Here is a 260-nt window from a genome sequence, read left to right as displayed (position 1 = left end):
GCCCATCCTCTAGCTGTCAGCTTTCCTCACACATGGTGTCTGTGTTGGCAGTCCTACTCCTCCGAGCGGGCTAAGGCTCAGTCTGGGGTGGCAGGACTTGTGATTCACAACTGCAGTTCTACTGCTTATCACTAGTCAGCAAGGACGCTCATGCAGTCTCTGACCCAGTGTTCCAGTTGGATGGTATCACGGCACCCAGTAAGTGCTGGGCAGACACTCAGCAGGTGGGGACCAAACACATCAGATGCTGCTCTGCTCCA

General features: G+C 55.0%; 1 protein-coding gene across 1 annotated transcript in view; it reads left to right on the top strand.

Annotated features, from left to right (window-relative positions):
• Nucleotides 1-260, top strand: part of Trmt44 (tRNA methyltransferase 44 homolog) — a 17,891-nt gene that overhangs the window by 16,186 nt on the left and 1,445 nt on the right. The gene's annotated exons all lie outside the window — the stretch shown is intronic.

This window comes from Mastomys coucha, unplaced genomic scaffold (assembly GCF_008632895.1).
Source record: "Mastomys coucha isolate ucsf_1 unplaced genomic scaffold, UCSF_Mcou_1 pScaffold22, whole genome shotgun sequence".
Lineage (NCBI taxonomy): Eukaryota > Metazoa > Chordata > Mammalia > Rodentia > Muridae > Mastomys > Mastomys coucha.
This window is presented reverse-complemented; position numbering and strand designations above follow the sequence as displayed.